Source organism: Dermacentor albipictus, chromosome 4 (genome assembly GCF_038994185.2).
Source record: "Dermacentor albipictus isolate Rhodes 1998 colony chromosome 4, USDA_Dalb.pri_finalv2, whole genome shotgun sequence".
Classification (NCBI taxonomy): Eukaryota; Metazoa; Arthropoda; class Arachnida; order Ixodida; family Ixodidae; genus Dermacentor; species Dermacentor albipictus.
In genome coordinates this window covers 85672860-85691985 of record NC_091824.1, presented here as the reverse complement: position 1 = coordinate 85691985, position 19126 = coordinate 85672860, and the positions used below count along the sequence as shown (strand labels likewise).

The 19126-nt window shown below is 45.8% G+C and overlaps 1 protein-coding gene across 1 annotated transcript in view; it reads right to left on the bottom strand.

Moving 5' to 3' along the window:
• Nucleotides 1-250: 250 nt before the first annotated feature.
• Nucleotides 251-19126, bottom strand: part of LOC135901193 (uncharacterized) — a 53346-nt gene continuing 34470 nt past the window's right edge. The window contains exon 3 of the transcript XR_010564039.1: nt 251-442. The gene's annotated coding sequence lies outside the window, so the exon portion shown is untranslated. The remainder of the gene's footprint in view (nt 443-19126) is intronic.

The following is a 19126-nucleotide window of genomic DNA, read 5'->3' as shown; positions in this document are numbered from 1 at the left end:
ACCCGCCAGCACACGCTGTGCGGCATGCTCCTCGTCTGCAAACGAGGACGTTATCGTGGTGAAGGTAAACCGCGTTTGAAGTTTGCATCATTGTTAGGCCTTGTTAGGCTGCAACAGGGATGCAGCCACAGTGGGATACGTGAGACGTGCTGCTCGTACTTCCGAGTGTGTATGGGCATCACGGTACAGAAATGACGTAACCAAATGCAAACGTGACATTTATTCAACAATTAAAAGGCTACATGTTTATTTCTCGACTTACGATACGGCCAAAGGGGACGTCTGATGGTCTAATCTCGCAATCGCGTTCTCTCCCTATTCGTGGCCGTGGTCGAAAGTGGTGGGCGAGGATCCTCTGTCTGTGTTCCCGAATTCCTTCACGCCATTTGTGGACCCCACGCGTCGAACGCGGGAACACCATAGCCGAGCAATTGCCAAATTTCTGGAAGAAATTGCGCATTTGTTGCCTTTGTTGCATTTGGAGCACAAGTTTGAGTTTTCTGGGTTATACCTAATAAGGTTCCCGATGTTCTAGTTTCTTTTTTTAGTTTCTTTACCCGAACTGAGTTGAGAGCTATAAAGACTGGATATTTAGTTCGCATCCAAAGTTTTTGGAGATGAGCTCTCACTGCATGTGTCTCACGGATCATGCAGTGAGAGTGAGTCATGAGTCTCAAGATCAGACGTTGAAATGCAAGGAGGTGGTGACAGGACGACTGAGACTCGTGCAAAACCTTGCTACTGGCAGTTGTCCGTGGCACGCCAAGAGCTTTCCGGGCCTTTACAATGCAGAGACTCCAATCGAGCGTACTGGAACTTTCACGGCAATATTAATGGCAACTGTAAAAGCGCACGATACATCAGCAGTGCCGAGTGTAACTTCGACATTGAAGGAAGGTGACTGCCCCAGCGTGCATCAGCCATCCTTTCCGTCACGCTAAGGCTTAGTTCGAGCGACGAAATGATGGTGTCTACAGCACGTCTCCAGCACATCCTGGAGTCAAGTGTTACTCCTAGAAATCGTACGTGATTTACTTGGTGAACTGATGGGCTTCCGATGCTAATGATCATCAACATTACCCTTCACCCCAGCCCAGGAAACAGCACAAAACGGGACTTGTCCATTGAAATGGTTAAATCGACCGATGAGAGATACACTTGTGCAGACGCAACTGTCCCTTGATGCATCAGTTGCATAATTTCCAGGCGTTTGTGCTGGTGCCGGATGGCCAAAGGCTGACATCGGCATATATTTACATGTACGCTGTCTTGCATGAATTCCTCAAAGCTTCTGGTATTTCAGCCATGGCAAAATTAAATAGCAGAGGCGACAATACACTTCCTAGTGAAACGTCTCCTGAAACTGCTCTCACGGTACTCAGCATCGTCTCTAGTTTCACCGGCACCTTCTCATCCCTCATTAGCGGGTTTATAAAACATATAAAGGTAACTCGCGGCTCCCATGTCCACTAGCCGGCCTAATATTGAGCCCTGGAGAACATTGTCATAGGCTTTTTGTACGTAAAGGAAGATTGCAAATTTAGGAAAGCCGTAAACATTGATAGCGATAGCAAAAGTATCAGACAACTACACTAATTCCAGCTCGTAGTTCTATCTACCGTATAAGTTGCACTAAGCATTCGCTTACTAATTAAGTTAACATTCATGGTGTCACGCGCACCCACGCAAGCATGAACAGACCTCACTCAATCAGCGCGAGCACCCGCTGTCACAACCATGGCGTGATGAGGAGGGCCGGCAGCGGAAAGGGAACACTTCGTTCTGCCTCTAGATTCACAGTCTCTCCGAAACTTGAGCTTAAGCGACTTCCAACACTGGACGCACGAAAAGACAGCGCGCACGAATCCACCAGCCAGCTCGGCATTCTAGCCACCCTACACTCGGATCGCCCATACCCTGCGCTGATTGGCTTCAAGATACGGCGCGTAGGCCACGTATGCGCTCAGCAGGCTCAGCCATGCAGACAGCCATGCGCAAGTACTGCTGGGGTAGCGGAGGAGACGCTATAGACGAGGAGGTGCGCGCTCTCCTCCCATAGAGCGCGCTCGATAACGCGGCGTCTAAATTAGGAGGGCGAGCAAATGGACAGCGTGCATCATGCCGTGATCATTCACGGCTCGCACTCGCAGCGCTTTCCCTCACAGCACACGGCTTGCTGGGCGCTACCTTATCGTATTTAGACTTTATACGCAACAGCAAGGTGACGGTGCAAATTCGCCTGGAACGTCCACGTAATTGATATTACATAGAAACGCCACGCACGTAGCAAACGTGGAATGTTGGACATGAGTTTCTGCGCGATGCGGTCATACTTTGGCGCTAATAACATTGGCTTCAGAAAACTAATTAACGAAAGTTCACAAATAACGCTGAATTAGCACTTTGGGGGCGGGGAGGGGGGAGCGCAGTTATTGATATACAAAATGTGGAGGTAGCCACCTTTAAATCACAAGTCTATCCCAACCGAATTCATTTATCCTGTTCAGGGTCGAATGATGAGTATCACCTTGGTTCATGCTTAGCGTAGCAGAGTGCGTAGAAAATTACTAGAAAGCAGAATCTCTTGGCAAATGCACAACCTGTAATACCTTAAATACTCGAAGTAACCAAAGTAATGAGAAAGAAAGAATGGATCGTGAAGTAGAGCTTTCAACATGAATTGCTGAAGTACACCAGAAGCTCTATGTGCAGCTCACAATAAAAGCGAATGTTGACGCTCTTGAAGACATTATTACCACCGTTCATGCCATTGAAAGGTCTGGGCAAACATTGTTTTACAAGTACGATGAAGTTGAGACCCTCTTGAATACCGCTTGAAATGCCAAAGCGCAATTTTTTACAACACATCCCTAGCTGACTTACGCACTTCTAATTTTGCCCACACAATTCTCTCGATTTCCATGTCCAGCATTCATTCTAAATTTTATTGCGATAGTTACGATTGTTCTCGATAGCTTAGATGAAAACGGAAGTTTTGGAATGACCATTCCCCACCACGATTAGTCGCAGCAATAGCTTGCTTGTAAAATTAAAGCACTTTACGCCGAACAATTAAGTCTTGGTGATGACGTATACTACTTTTATAGTCTACAAATCTGTACAATCTTTAGAGGGAAAAATAAAATCTTTATCGACAGTTCTGCTTTCTTTCTTTTCGGACAACAAGCTAAAATGTTTACGAGCAAGAGATATCTTTGCTTATTTCTACTTCAACAATAAGAAAAAGAAGAGAAAAAGAAAACGATCAAAATTAAATGGAAAAAGAATCAGAAAAAGAAAAGAAATTTAATCGTAGATAATTTGCGGGACAGATGTGTTCAAACGCAAAAGAAAAAGAAGGGTATGACGCGCTTCAAGACTGGAATGTGCAGCGCGCAGAGCTCGACGTGACAAATCCTATATGAGCTTCCGTCTATCGAAGCAGCTCAACTGTGTTGCGGGCAACAATTTTTTACCTTGTTTTATTTTCGCGTTACCTTGTTCTTTTCAAGTTCTTCCTTTCTGGATTTTGTACAAGTTCTCGGACACCTCAAAGAAAGCCGAACCAAGCTCTTCTGGCCCAAAACATCTGAGGAGCTTTCGCTCGCGTTCGACGATGGGACTCTACACGGTACGGGATGATGCGTAGACAAAACTAGCAATTTATTCCAAGTCATGAGGAAACAAATGTTTATGTACGTGGGCCAACAAGCGTATTGGAAGTGATGGCACTTGGGCGACCTCCCTGATTTTGTTTGTTCGTTTATTTCTCAATCTGTCCATATCCACTCACTTTTGCCTTAGTCGTACTGTAGCCCAAACCTTTCTCTCTCACTGCCGACAGCGTCCCTGAAGTCAGAGTCTAAGCGAATTACGTCGAGGTATCCAAACAGCGTCGACAGCGAGAAATCGGTATGACTGCGTTTTCTGTCTTAAAAATATGGCGGCAATCTTGTCTTTGTGCCTTCTCAAATTCTGAACAGCACGTTCGCTCGTTCCCTGCATTCAAACAAAAAGTAAGCGATTCCAAAGAACACCCGTAGGTGAGTAAAGGTGGAAAAGCGGAGTAAAAGCCAAGCCTTCTTTTTATTATTAATCTTTTGTGGCAAAGCCAAAATTAGCTGGCCATCTTGTTCACAAAGACAAAGGAACGTCAGTCACGGGATTCTACAGCAGATTGTGAAAAACAGCTGAGCCTTTACCTGGGTAATTGCCGATAGTAAAAATTTAAGCGAACGAAAAATGTCAAATCAGTGATTGAGTCGCACCACATACCAACCGCGCTAAAACACGTAGGATATTAAGAAGCAACTGCTTCATGGTTTATAGAATCTCGGCCCCGTCAAATCTAACTATCGACGAGAACGGTTTCTGAAACACAGAATCGCGCTGCTTTGTAACAGCGCTTGGCCTAAAGAAATGAAGTGAGGTGAACGTAGCGGGCTCTTCTTACAACCCCACTATAGCAGGAAGGAATTCGTATGTCTCACAGATGTACGCTATACCAATCCCTCACAGTATGTAAGAGCCATTGTTTGGAAACAAATAAACACGAAATCGTGCTTTATATGGCTACACAGTTTTGTTAAAACAGAACCTTAAACGGAACTGAATAATTTTCTGGTAAGCTACACGGTCTTTTCAACGAAAATATGTCATTTCTTGCTGCTATTGTGCGCTGCGCCTCCAGCCATATCTTTAGTGGCTGGCTTTGCAATGATCCTGCTGCCTTTCCCACTTCGTCTTCATGTTGTCATATAGTTACACCACGCCGCTTCTGTGAGTGTATATTGGTACGTGCGTGCGTACAGTCCTTTTTAGGTTTTAGTTTCTTCACGTGCGATTCATTGCCGAGCTACTAAGAACGTGCATGCGCTTGAGCTCGCGTATTGCATGGCATATTATTTAAACTAATGTGCGACATTGACATCGTCCGCGTTCTATTATTTCTATTATTTCGTTTTACTTTACATTCAGTAAGTTTCTTTTTCAACCCTTTTCGCTAAAAGTATGCGAATATTCGAGAAGTTCCAATAATATCGAATATTGTATTTTTTTTAATATTCGTATTCGATTCATAAAATAGATATTCGAAAATGTTCGAATATTCGGTTGGATACGAACATACGAATGAAAAAGAATATATTGCTGCGTCAGCGGGAGCAAGCACGGTTTCTAGGATTTGTTTCTATCTACTCGAAGAATATTGGCGCGATTTAGTGCTGAATTTAGTGATTCTGGAGTATGCGAAGGAATAAGTTTACCTAGGACAATTACACACAGGGGACCCTGATTATGAGAAGGAAATTTACAGAAGAATAAAATTGAATTGGAGGGCACACGCCAGACATACTCAGATCCTTACTGGAAGCTTACCATTATCACTAAAAAGCAAGGTGCACGATCAATGCATTCTACTGGTGCTAGCATATCGGGCAGAAACTTGGAGACTGACAAAGAAGCCCGAAAACAAGTTAAGGACTGCACAAAAAGCGATGGAAAGAGAATGATAGGCGCAACGTTAAGAGATAGGAAGAGAGCGGTGTGGATCAGAGAGGAAACAGGCATAGTCGATATTCTAATCAACTCAGCTCCATTCTAATGCACCGTTCTAATAACCCAGCTCCTGTCTAATCGAATGCAGCTGGCCAGGTCATGTAATGGGTAGGTTAGATAAACGGCGATATTCTAATCTACATTAAGGGAAAGAAATGGAGCTGGGCAGGTCATGTAATGGGTAGGTTAGATAAACGGTGGCCCGTTAGGGTTACAGAATAGGTGCCAAAAGAAGGGAAACGCAGTCGAGGACGGCAAAAGACTCAGTGGGTAGATGAAATAAAGAAATTCGCAGGCGCAAGTTGGAATCGGTTCGCGCAACACAGGGGTAACTGGAGATCGGAGGGAGAGGCCTTCGTCCTACAGTGGACTTAAAGAACGTTGATTATTATTATTATTATTATTATTATTATTATTATTATTATTATTATTATTATTATTATTATTATTATTATTATTATTATTATTATTATTATTATTATTATTATTATTATTATTATTATTATTATTATTATTGCTGAATTTTGTGATAACTTCACCTGTAAAACTCAACCACTATATGCCTAGCTCTGCGAAAAAGCCAGCCTCTCAATAGCAAGGGGCACGGGTTTGCAGACAGCGAGGGTGCACTTTTTTTTTTTATTCCTTAATTGCGATAGCAAATATATGGGCACTACAGGCGCATTTCTGCCCTTGGCGTCGCAGCTACCGTTATGTTTCGTATACAGCCCAAGCACGACAACATCGTCGCCGCGCACCGTATGCTCTATGTGCGAGCTAAACTTGTTAGGGTCACCCGACGAACGCCGATCAATCTCGCCCGCTCAAGAGAGGAAAGCTGGGAGGTAGCACGACGTCATCCGTCGCGCGCGAGGCATGGTGGAGGGGGGGGGGGGGGGGGGTTCTACTGCAGCGGCTGCTGCGTACGGCGAGTCCACTCCCGTATCTTAAAAACGATCTCCGTGCGCTGTGGACAAAGTGCGCTGCCGCGGAGGCCTCATTTTCAAAGCGATCTGCGATGTGGACAAAGTTCGCCTACTGCTGGTAGCTTCATATGCTTTGTGCTTGGAAGCTTAGTTCGCGTTGCAGCGAGAGACAGCACGAAAGTCAATTCGCTCGCTGCTGCTACAGCGAGTTTCCGCGGTCATCGAGTGAGGTGCGTTCTGCTTACCTGTGGGCGCGTGACACCGTGCTTCTTTAAGTTAGGTATTAAGCGAATGTTTACAAGTTTATACGGTCGATAACACTACTACCCTTACTTCGTGTAGCTGCCTTCTTATTTGTTATGGCAGCCGATGTTTCGCCTTTCGGGCGAAACTGCGACTCTTCTTTTGCAGCGCCACCCCCGATATCGAACTTATTGCTTGGCAGCAAGTGCGATGAGTGACTCCGGGCACAGGTGCAAATGCCTCAGAGTTTAAGGGCATTTGATGCAGTATAGTAAGGAACAGGCTGGCGAGGACAGCTAGAGCAAAATACTCAATTTTCCTAGTTGGCATGAGCCAAATACACAATGTTTTAGTAGAATGGCTTACTAATCTAGTTTTTAACATTTACAATGCAATTGCAGCATTCCAACAGAACAAATTAACCCAACTTGCTAATAAATGGATGTGCATATCGCTATTGGATATTTGAAGCTACTTATTTGTATTCGATTAGTATTAAAAAAATATGATGCTCGCACACTCCTAATTTTAACCGTTCCTGGCACCGTTGTGCTCACTTTCTAAGGTTTATCAGACGCGTTTTCCTGTTCAACGTTGAATTTTCGCACACATTCAGAAGTAAACTGGGGTAGCAGGAAGCAAAGTATTTCCAATCTTCACACCTAATACTATAGTTAAAGCTACTTAAATCCCATCAACCAATTTTATTATGTTAAAGTTTTGCATGAGTCCAGATAAATAATTCCGAAGTTGACATCCCGACTCTGGCAGCAACTGCCATCAACGCTCAACGAACCTTGTGTTTTCCTTGGCCCGCGTATGAAGAAAAAGAAAGAGAAGAAACAAAAAAGTGAAGGTCAAAGGGTGAAGCGCCTCTGTATCTGATGAAAAACGCGGAAAAACACGGCAGGTTCATGTCTAAACATGCAGTCAACTAATCTTAACAATTGTTTTTCTTTTCCCTTTTTTTTTACTCTATCCGCAGTGCCAATAGTACGGGAAAGAACTGCGTAAACCATTATTGATGCAAATGATAAAGCCACAGACGTCGTCTCCCCTTTTCATTGGCGCGCTTTCGCTACCATGATAGATCACGCCAGAGCTTAACACCAGTGAAGAAGACTCCAAATAAAGACGAGGTGATACAACCAAGGCGTCGTCCCACGACAGGAGTAAGAGGAGCGTGTCTTTTCCACTGCAAGCGCGCGCTGGTGGGCGTTGAAAAATGCGACACGGCTTTTTTGCCAAACCATAAAAGATCACACAGGGCACAATTGCAGAGCCGCCTTGACACTGCATCTGTGGAGCTTCGAGACTCTACAGACAGGCCCGCGAAGAATTCCTAATTTCGGCTGCTGTTCTAGAACACAATGGGGTATATAGGATTAAACGAACGCCGACGCGGGAGCGCCAAGAAAAACGAGCCTGGCTTGTTATGGCGATAATCGGGAAAGTCTACGCAGGCTCTCGAGAAACGCGCGCGTAATCTCTTGCGGCTGGAAGTTAAAGGCGAACGGAACGAAAACAGAAAGAACTCAAAGAATGGAGGGGGTTATACTCAGGATCTCCGAGCTAACTCGCGAGAGAAAGCCCAGCAAACCTAAAGCGAAGAGTCTCCATATTCCAAGCGACGATACGAAATCTCGGAGGATTCGTCCTAATTGCTGGTGAGACTCCCACTCCGCCCACTCCGGCGAATGCGAACGCAACAGGCGGCAGCTGTTCCCCGGGGATTATGTAGACGACGCCGGAATGCAAAGTGGGAGAGAGAGAAAAAGAGGGGAAGAGAAGGGGGGAGAGGCATGGCACGGTGTTTCCCATCCTTGAAGGAAACTAAAAAAAATTGAAAGATAACAGCCGGGATGAAGGCGAGGTGAAGGAGAAAGATGTTCTGAGAGAGAGATTGCTAGAGTGGTTAACGCAGCACGGCCGCACCATCTCGCGCGATTCCTTAGGGGCTCAGCACTAAGAAAAGGGAAAGGAAGGTAGCGCCGCATTTACGTGGCGTAACGCGATCGGTGTACACTTAGGTCGCACGGGATTTGAAGAGCTGGCACGGCAGACGCGTCAATTGTACTGGCTTCTCGGCTTGCAAACTCAGTGTGGAAAGGCACGGAGAAATCGCCAACAACGTTCGCCTCTCTTTCGTGACACCGCAATTGACGCGTTATTTGTGTTGTTGTTTTTTTCTTTTCCATTTCTACGATTATTTTTCTCCAGCGACATATGTTATTACTGCCCTCCAATTCTCATAGGCCGTGCGAGCTTGTACCATGCCTGACCAGCCTCCAACATTTTCAATAAGTTGAAAGAGCCATTACCAGAGAACAAAAGAATTTATCACAAAGAAAATTACAGAACTTTGAGATGAACATATATAGAACATTACATGAGTCATAGGAGTTTCTACGTTCAATTTTAAAAGTCGGTTAGGAGCCGTTATATTGGGTCAAATGCAATAGTGTCGTGAGAAGCAGTTCAGAAAACTTCCAATGTTTCTGCAGGCTCGTAGCGGGAAAACTATACAGCGCATAGAAGCTGGAAACTTTACAAGAAGGTAGTATCCTTCCTCAGAGTGCTCACAACAATTTCAAATGAAAGCATGTCAAAAAATAATGAGCAAAGCTTTCAGTAGATCAAAGTGGCGTGGAAAATGCCGTTCCGGGTTCCTTAGCAGCGCGTCAGGAAAATTCCAAGAATTCTCAATGCAAGAATATTAGTCAGGAAGCCAGACTAGCGAAACTGCAGGCATGCTCAGTTTGTCAAAGGCGAGTTTCCTTATGTGTTTGCTCTGTTTCTTCAAAACTATGAGCATTGTAACAAGTAATTATCAACAAATCCAGGTGCCTTTATAAGTTCACGGGGTTGTCCAAAGTAAGAAAGCAACTTCCGACGCAGATGCTGACACAAAGAAGCAATGTGATCGACATAAGCTAATACATTTACAAAGACATTTACAAGAAAGCTTGAAGAGAACGACCGGGTACGTCTTAAAGTACTAGTAGCTTTCAAAGGGCAGGTAGGCAGTGTGCAAGAATATTAATGTTGTGAATGTACGGGACCTCCACCATTGCATGTGTTCAGCCCAGAGAAAGTGAGGGGCTAAGGTGACTACGACTCTTTCTTTTATTTTCATTTGAATAAGAAAAAGCAATACTCGGACCGCATCGCGGCCGGCCCTTTTTGCACCACTGGTGAGCGCTTAGTCATCGCTGAAGGACCGAATGACGTCACAAAGCGTCACAAAGACTGTCTTATATGGTATTCCTATTTATTTATTTATTTATTTATTTATTTATTTATTTATTTATTTATTTATTTATTTATTTATACATACTGCAACCCTAAGAGGGTTATCGCAAAAGCGGGGCACAATATCAAGGGTGCCACACACACCGCAAAAGGGGGTAGACAAATCAAAGGTACAAAGCAAAGCACTAGTATAAGGAGTATGTTGAGTAAAAAAATGGTCTCAATACATACATATATGCATATAAATATAGTGAATAATACATGGTTTTAAGAATCAAGGGCATCAACCAGTGATTGCCTTAGCAAAATTATCAAATGTCAATTTTCGTATATTAGGGGGAAGTCGGTCCCGCACTTAAATGGTTCAGTTCAATTCCACCAACATCCGTCAGCGCGGTGCCCCAGCGCCCACCAGCGGCACAAAACGTTCCGCAGCCACGCATTCCGAGTATCATTTCATTTCACTTTATTTCCCTGCAAAGCATATCCACTTGTAAGGAATTGTGTGGATGACGCCCTTTACGAGATATGCGCCGTCAAACTTGCGGTAAAAATGCACTTAACAAAACCTCGTCTTACTCATTGAAGCACAAAAGTAACTGGAACGCCAATGCATTTCTCCGCAAAGCTCGGAAATTAATATGTCGAAACTCGTATCATCCTGAAAATTCGTTCCAGGTGGATCCGCCTTGCGAACTCCTTGAGTAGAATTTGTAAATTTAGATATGTGCCATAAGATGATTAGTTAAGAACTGAATTGGTAGCTTGTTGCTAATTAGTCTATTATGCATTTCAACTTTTTGTGCGGCTAATGTCCGTCTCTTCGAGTGTACTAGCTCATGGACTATAATTGTGCTGTCACAGGCAATTTTTACAAATTGTTGAGACTGTTCCCTGAAACAGCTGGTATTAAAAGAAAGTTAGGAGGTGTCAAAACCAAGGAAAAGGCTGGCTAAAGAAGCACTCGAGCATTAAAAAACACACTGATTGTCATATAATTAGACATGGAAAACTGATAATGAAACATATCCTAGAAAAAAAAAATCGCAGTTCCGCCCGAAAGGCGAAGCACCGATTGCGATAGAAAATTAGTAGATAATTGTACGAAGTAAGGGTAGTAGCGTTATCAGCCGTATAAACTTCCAAACATTCATTATCATCATCATCATCAGCCTGGTTACGCCCACTGAAGTGCAAAGGCCTCTCCCATACTTCTCCAACGACCCAGGTCATGTACTAATTTTGGCCATGTCGTCCCTGCAAACTTAATCTCATCCGCCCACCTTACTTTCCGCCGCCCCCTGCTACGCTTCCCTTCCCTTAGAATCCAGTCCGTACCTCTTAATGACCATCGGTTATCTTCCCTCCTCATTACATGTCCTGCCCATGCACATTTCTTTTTCTTGATTTCAACTAAGATGTCATTAACTCGCGTTTGTTCTCTCACCCAATTTGCTCTTTTCTTATCCCTTAACGTTACACCCATCATTCTTCTTTCCATAGCTCGTTCCAAACATAGTTCTAAACATTCGCTTACTAACTAAATTAACAATGATAGATTGCGTAAGCGTGACTCAACGAGGACGTAGACGGAAGTAGACAAACAGACGCAACGCTGTCTTTGTGTGTGCGTATTTCTACGTCCTTGTTCAGCCGCGCTTACACATTCTATCATGTATTCAAACCAACTAGCCCGCCAACGTGTTTTAACTAAATTAAACAGCACGGTTTCGTGAGCGCACGGGTAACCATGAACACATCTCGCTCGATGAGCGCAGGCAGTCGCTGTCAAAAATCTGGAGCAGCAAGCGAACTGACCTCCATCCATCTCTCGCTTCAACGCGAACGAAACGTCGAAAGCACAGTGCATACGAAGCTACCGGCACTACGCGCACTCTGCAAACATCGCAGATCGCTTTGAAGATGAGGCTCGCGCGGGCGCGAACTTTGGTCACATCGCAAATCGCTTTCAACACACACGAGCGCCGGCAACGCGTCCCTACAGCGTGCGCGAAAGCGTCTACTACGGCGTCCGCGATTCGCGTGGCCAACGCCGTAGTAGTCGCCGCGGTTGCCTCCACTATGTACGGAGCGGCGGGCGAGGAGGACATCGAGGCAACCTAGCAGCCGCCGGAGAAGAACGCCCCTCCTCCCTCGCCTAAACACCCTGCCTCGCGCGCGACAGGAGAGGGCACGCGTCCTGGCCATGTTCCTCGTTCGCGCAAGCGAGATTGAACAGCGTTCGCCGGCTCACCCTCACACGCTTTCACTCATACGGAGCCTCACGGCGACGCCGACGGCACAAATGCACTTAGAGCGTCCATGCAGTTGCTATCGCAGTAAAAACTTTATGTAACGCGTAAAGAACAAATACAGGGCAGTGCTGACAGTGCAATTTAATGTGCACATAAACACTACTATACATGCTTTCGCGTGGCGGCAATGAAACTTCAAGAAGAATCGCGAAGCATTTGTTAGTCTTTGTTCAGACTGCATGATAGTTCTTACAAACATCGCGCCACGCCTTTATATGCGGAAGCTCAGGGAATTTGGAATGGAAGTTTAGGCCCGTTTTTCTACATTTCAATATGATCATGCAGATCAAAAAATGTTGCTCTGAAATTATTCGTTCAATTTACTTCACTGCTCGCGCGGTATCTCTAATTTCGCATGAAGGTCAAAACTCTTTGTGACGTAGAAAGATGAACTATACTGCACATACTGCATCTGACCATAGGTATTCGTATATTCATCGTTGTATTAAGCACGCTGAGCTCACTTCACACATTTTTCTTTAATCTAGCTCATTACGCATCAAGAGCCGTACGCATTCTGTTGCGCTCAGAGTAAGCTGTCAAGCGCGCATACTTTCAAGCATAAAGCTACTTGCCAAATCAGTTGCAGGTTTATTTTGGCTAGAAATAATGGCTAGAAATATACCGTCAGCGTCAAAAGTTTGGTAGACGCACAGTTTGACGCGTTGTCTGTGTCTGGCGCCTGCGAAGCAGCGTGACAGATTGTACGCTTATTGCGCGCACTAATGTTAGCTAGAAATCTGAAGTCGAGGCTGCGTGCTCAATTGAGGCTATACTAAGTTTCATCATCATCATCATCAGCCTGGTTACGCCTACTGCCGGGCAAAGGCCTCTCCCATACTTCTCCAACACTTCTCCAACAAACTCCAATACTAAGTTTACTGGAGGACAACTCCAGTTGGGTAGCCAACCTGAGGTATACTTGTTAACCGTCATGCACTTCCTTAACACTTATCTCCCACTCTCACTAGAAGGAAACGCTGAGTTTGCGTATGGTCCCACGCACTATGGTGGTGAAGCCGTCCTGAAATCACGGGCAGTACATACATTTGTCAAAGCTTTGTCCTTATAGCCTCAAACCTCCTGGCTGCTTCTTATATTGATTTTGCTTAGGCTAATTTCTCTTCTCAAGTTCATTCTATCGCCATTTTAATTGTAATTCAGCGGTTTATTTCTGACATTCGACTGTTTTGAGAAAACTACAGAGAAAAAAAATTCACATGGAGGCTTGTACCAGTAACATACCATCTAAATATCGACATTAATAGTCGAAATTGCCCAGGTTTATTTAAGTGCTGGCGTTTAATCGTCATAAGTTGAACTATTTCTAGAAGTTAAGCATTCAAGCGCTCTTACAAGAAGTCGCGAGGCTTGCGCACCACTCAAGTAAACGACGACGAACAAATTCTGGAGAGAAGAAATGAACGTGTCCTTTTTTATACTAAGGGAGCCGAGCCAAATCGCAGAAAAGGATCCGCGTTACCCATGATTCCCTACGGTGGTTGAAATATTTCAGCACTGCATTTCGCTGTAATTATCTCAGTATATATAAAACATTAAGACGTTCCCAGGTTACGGAAAGCGCGCCAGCTGTTCGAGTTCGCTTTTCCCGTCCCGACTCGATTCCCTCCCGTTTCTCGCACACACCACCGTTTGCCTCCGTCCAACCATGCACGCCGTTAACCAGGGGTGTCGGCTATTCTGGCAGTGTTTCAGCGACGCTACACTACGGTGCTCGCACCATCGGGCGTGAACAGGAGGAGGTGAGGGACATGGAAGCCGATGTAATCCATTTAGCGCGCAGCTGTTCGCTCACGCGCCTCCAACGCAGTCAGGTGGAAAGGCGGTTATTCGCAGGGAGCCTCCGCACACACGCACATACACACACACGCACACACACACACACACACACGTTCTAGCGTTGTAGCTATTCGACGGAAAACCCCTCCTCCCCCCCCCCTTCGAAGTCTCGCGAATTCACGCGCGTGTCGACGAGATTAGCGCAGCCGCACGTGACGCTCGTTATTTCGTGTTTCTCGCGCGTTGCAGTTGCTTCATCGCGCATCTGAGCTCAATGAGAGGAAGGCCAGGTACAGGGCTTTGTTTTCTTCGCTCTTTTTTCCTTTTAACCTCACGAGAGCATGTGTGTGGAGGAATCTGAGTAAATTATACACCTGTGTGACATCGATCTGCCAAGCGCCTATGGCGACGGTTTTGAATCCTTGATAGCTTAGGAAGTTCATTTGACTGCGACATGCTTTCAAACCTCGCCATCAAATATGTTTTCTATTTATGCGGAACACTGTGTGCAATTTCACGTAGATTCCATTTCAAAAAATGCACAACATTGTTAATCTGAGCAAAACAGTCAATTTTCTGGAACAAGTGCCTTTATCAATAAATCATGAAGCATTTTCTAACTAGCGTAAATGACAGAATAATACGCTTGACAGGAATCAACAGAATAACATCGTACGCTAAAAAAATATTTTTAACCAATACTCTTCATGAAAATCGGGAGTTTGCGTCTGTCCGAGTTCACTACTGACATTCTTGATGTCACTTTCAAGGACACCGTAATCGCCGACGCTCTATCGTGGATGCACGCCAACGTTAGCCGCTCTGCTTGTCCAGCCGTCAATTACCCAGCAGTGCCACCCCAACAAAGTGTACGAGAATATGGTCCCCTTCTAGCACACCTCAAGTCAGACTGCGAGGTCCAGAAGTTCCGCGACGTACACCGACTAGCTGATCTTCGGGGCAACTTTACTGACTAGTTGCTAAGTTCACGTGGTACGCGATGCGTCTACCGTCAGCTCTCACTCGATGCGTTCCGCCAACGTTTCATTTCATTTCCCCCGGCGCGCCCCTGAATTAGCGTAGAGCAACGCCTCGTCATCTCTCGCTTACAGTGGCCACATATGAACTTCGACTTCCAGCGCTATACTGCGTAATCGCTAGTGCGCGGCCACTGTCAGCGGGTGAAACTGGACTGATACATCGTGACTCCAGCTGCCCATTGTCGACCGCATGATACCCAGTTCATCGGCCACGGCGATCTTGTCAGTCCGCCCTCCACCGTCCTCGCCGCCAGCGTGCCGTGGAGCAGCTGAAGAAAACTCGTGCGAGCCCTGGACACGCGGAAAATTTGGTACCCGTCGCTGCGGAAGGCCCAGCCGTAACACCACCACTGCGGCGAAACAATCGCAGTCGCAGACCTTCCGACAAGTACATCGCTGACGACTACAATGTCAAGTAGCCAGCTTTCCTAATTAAGATCTGTTTTGTTAAGAAGGCAAGAGCGTTTTGTAACCACCAAAAGAAAGCACGTGATCGTCACTTGCGTAGCCTTGATAGCGCGCCTTATATAAGCAGCGCATTATTTTGTTATAAACATGTATTCGCTTCTACGTTTGACCCCTGCGCTGGCGTGTTCGTGTCGACAGCGATGGAACAATACGGTCCACGCATGCCGATTTACTTGTTAGTCTCAAGAAATGCCCCTCTCCGCGCACCATTTCTGCTCAGGTCATCGCCCACGCTCTTCTCCCTCTGCGGATTGTCAGTCACTGAGCGCCTAAACCATCACCGCAAGTGATCAAAGCAGCTAGACACGGCGCACTTCCGGACGCTTGGCACAAACAAAGTTTGCTCCAATCCAATCCAATCCAATCCGGACGCTTAGTGTCGCACGCATGCGAACCACGGCCTAGCAAAAATTATATCAAGTGGCACACACAGTGGCGCTGCAGAGAAAGCACATGGGAAGCTCATTGTTAAGTTCGCATAAAATGTAGAAATAATCAGGTAAAACGAACTGTAAATGATGTATGTTCGGTCCCGACCTACAGCTAGTTGTTTTTTTCATCCACTTTCATTCGCATTTATTTGATTATTTCTCCATCGCAATTAAACGTACGAATTAGTTTCTCCTAACCTAGCTTGGGCTTCAATGTCTGTCATGTTGTGTCATTATGACTGAGAAAAAAATCTAGCTGCTCAGATCCCCCCAACCTACCACACGCATTCTAAGAACACAATTGAGCGCGCGATGTACGCAAGGCGCTGACTCATTGAATGGCGTGCTCCGCCTTGGTTCTTCTTGTCCTGGGGACCTTCGTCGAAAGACGCGTTGACGGACTTCGTCAATCTCGTAAAACTAAGTGTGTGCGTTTTACGGCTAAACCTATTTTAAAATACTCTCTGGCAACCTTTCACTCAAAGACAGATGTGCGGCTATTGGACGAACTGTAACTAGTACACGCGGTGTCATACCCGTTTAAAAAATTACATAGCCGTTACGCTCAAACAAATTTAGCCATGCGAACAACGGACTGGGCAGTGCACGGCAAAACACGCTCACCATCGCTCTCAAGTGCACGCATCATACGAGAAAAGTTCTTCATAACTAACCGGCACAGAGAAACCGGATACAGTCTGAAGTATCGATGCCTCGCTCCGCTTGTTGTCCGAACCGCGAAAGATGACTCAACCCTCAGGAAGCTGCACAGTGCGGGACCTCGCTTTTAAGAAAAAAGAGATACAGACTTTCACGTCCCTTGCCATCAGCTTCATTCTCCCAGCAAAGGAAGGTCGCATGGTGCGCGGGCGGAAGCAACGGAGCGATTATAGCTACAAAGATGGCAAGGAGAAAAAAGGAAAAGATTGGGGTTGGTAGCGTTAAGTACGCTGACCATGAAAGGCTTTGGAAAAGGGAGAAGACGTGAGTAGCGAAACAAAACTATATCCCGGAAGCTGGCCGGGCGTCCTTCGCTGTCATACGAACCACTCGGCGCCGGCCAGTAAAACGCGGCGCAACCCGCTGCCCGTCCGGGACATCGATTTCCGATGTGCTTTAGCCTCCGCATACGCCGGCCCCATTTGTCAGGGCCTGTTTGGCAGGCCAGAATATAAGCACGGCGTCGCGCACGCCTGTAAACGCGGACATATAAACACGCCTGCCCAAAGCGCGCTACTTTCGTCTAATGGCTGCGCCGCAAGCAAGGCTGCTGCGTTGCCACCCAAACCCCATCTGCTCCGTCGGAGAAAGTGCTTCCCCATCCCTCACCTGTCCATTGACCTCGCCATTCAGACACACAGGACGACAGCCATAGTTGAAGCCGATGGCTATTACCCCTAAAGATGAACGCGGCGAGAAAAAAAAACACCTCTTTTTGATAGTTTGGCCCCGAACTCACCGCCTGCTCTCTTCTAAACCCTTGACGTTGAGGCACTCACTGCCGCTGAGTCCACGTAAGTCCCAATGTCCCCTGGAAGGGTCTTTCTCTCCCTTCATCGGGGCTATACTTCAGTGCTGTCCGATGTGCCACCACTCCCATATTCATCGGAAGCTTCAAAAATGGCGAGTGCGTTTTCTCGGTGCCACCGCCAGCATACGCGTACATCTGACGTAATTTGCATTGCCACCAAGTGCCCGACGGAAACTTATTTTGGCGTTATCTGGCCGGGCAAGCAAAGCGTCTTATTCGTGTCGACGGTCTATACGCGTGAATAGAGGACGCGGTTGCGCTCGCAGCTTGTTATTGATAAGGAGTGCCGCCCTGTTATGTCAGCCAGGAACAATGACGCGCGCCAACAGGCACGACCGAAGTGGCGAAGTAGCTGAAGTCGACTAAGTGGTAGCACTCGCTGCGAGGGCACGGCCAAAGGCTGTTCCTTAAGCGTGATGTGGGTTCGGCGTACCTCGGGCTTGCTACATTATGTCCGGTTGGCATCACGAGTTCGCAACGTGCGCAACGTCCTAAAAATTGACAAAACCGTTTTTATTTTAGATTGACGGATAAAACGATTGCCAGTTTCACCCAACGTGTAAGGGAGTGGCAGCCATAGATTTCTGTATTAACAATAAGGAGACATATATTGCGTTGTGTCAGCGTTAACCGCCAGTAAGTAGTACTTAGAACGCATAGGGTGTCCCAGCTAACTTTAACCAGTTTAAATAATTGCCGATGCCCTCTAAGGTGACGCCACCAAATGCATGTTGCTGACTATTGTATGGAGTAGGTCACACTATTTATTTATTCTGCCTAATTGCATAATTAGTTTAGATTAATTATTCAACTTCTGAAGCAAGCAAGTTAGACAAAAAATTCGCATTAGAAAGTTGTAGAGCGCTTTGTAAAACGTCCGGTTAAGCAGTGTCTAACTTTCTTTCTATTAGAGATTAGTGTTTTTCCGCTTACTGCAGATGCCCTCAAAATACAAAAAAAAAAAAATACCACGTGACATGCCCGTTGCGATTTGCGATTGCAGCGCTCGCGATTCGCGATTTGAACATAGCATCTAGCAGGGTGTGCTGCCGCTTAAAAGGCGACAGGGCAGTGACGCAGGCGTTGGCTGTGCGCTTTACGCCACCGACGTGCTTCCCTATTAATAAAGGTGTTTTACTCTCGCGGTGGTTCATGATAGCGATAAGCAGGTGCATCGGCAGCGCACCCTGCTAGATGCTATGTTCGTTTGTATGCGGAACGCTTGGGGGTATAGTGCAATCACGACGCGCAAGCGGACATGTCACGTGGCTTTTATTTCTTTTATTTCGCGGCATCTGCAGTAAGCGGAAAACACTAATGCCTAATAGATAGAAAACTAGAAACTGTGTAATAGGACGTTTTGCAATGCGCTTTACAACTTTTTAATTTGAATTTCTTGCCTGTCTTCCTTGCTTTCGAGGTTGGTTAAATAATCTTGATTAATTGTGCAATTAAGCAGAATACAAAAATAGTGTGACTTACTCCACACAATAGTCAACAAAATTCATTTGGTCGCGTCGTCTTACATCGGCATATTTTTTTTAACTCTGGCTAAAGTTAGCTG